A 646-nucleotide genomic window follows, 5' to 3' on the forward strand; every position below is an offset into this window, starting at 1 on the left:
TTTCGTTTTGCCATGTTTGAAACCTGTGTATGAAAGAGCTTCTGTGCTGCTATTGGTCAACGTCACCAATGTGACAGAACTCGTCGTGGACGACGGAAAAAAAATTAAACATGCTAGTCTTTCAGTCGTGATGTCGTGAAGCATCGCAGACGCGGAATCGGTTGTCGTCCACTATGACACACTACACGTGCTGAAATGATGGAATCTTGCGTCCCGACGCCCATTGTCATTTACGAATCCCCACGACACCCTACGTCAAGCAAATTGTGGCAAAATCAGGCTAAAATCGTGTAGTCTGAACCAGGCATTAGATAAAGTTGCTTGTTAGTGGTAAAGCTACACTATAAAATTACTATTATGCTACTTACGTAGCTTTTTCAGTGGGGAAAATATTTATTTGATCCCCTGCTGATTTTGTAAGTTTGCCCACTTAAAAAGAAATGAAGGGTCTGTAATTTTTACGGTAGGTTTATTTTAACGTATAGTGACAGAATACCAACCAAAAAATCCAGAAAAAAACATTATATAAAAGGTTAGAAATTGATTTGCATTTCAGTGAGTGAAATAAGTAAAAAAAAATTTTTTAAAAAAGGCAACAAAGGAGTGGCTCAAGAAGAAGCACATTAAGGTCATGGACTGACCTAGC

The sequence above is a fragment of the Sinocyclocheilus rhinocerous genome, unplaced genomic scaffold (assembly GCF_001515625.1).
Source record: "Sinocyclocheilus rhinocerous isolate Xijiao unplaced genomic scaffold, SAMN03320098_v1.1 scaffold1110, whole genome shotgun sequence".
Classification (NCBI taxonomy): Eukaryota; Metazoa; Chordata; class Actinopteri; order Cypriniformes; family Cyprinidae; genus Sinocyclocheilus; species Sinocyclocheilus rhinocerous.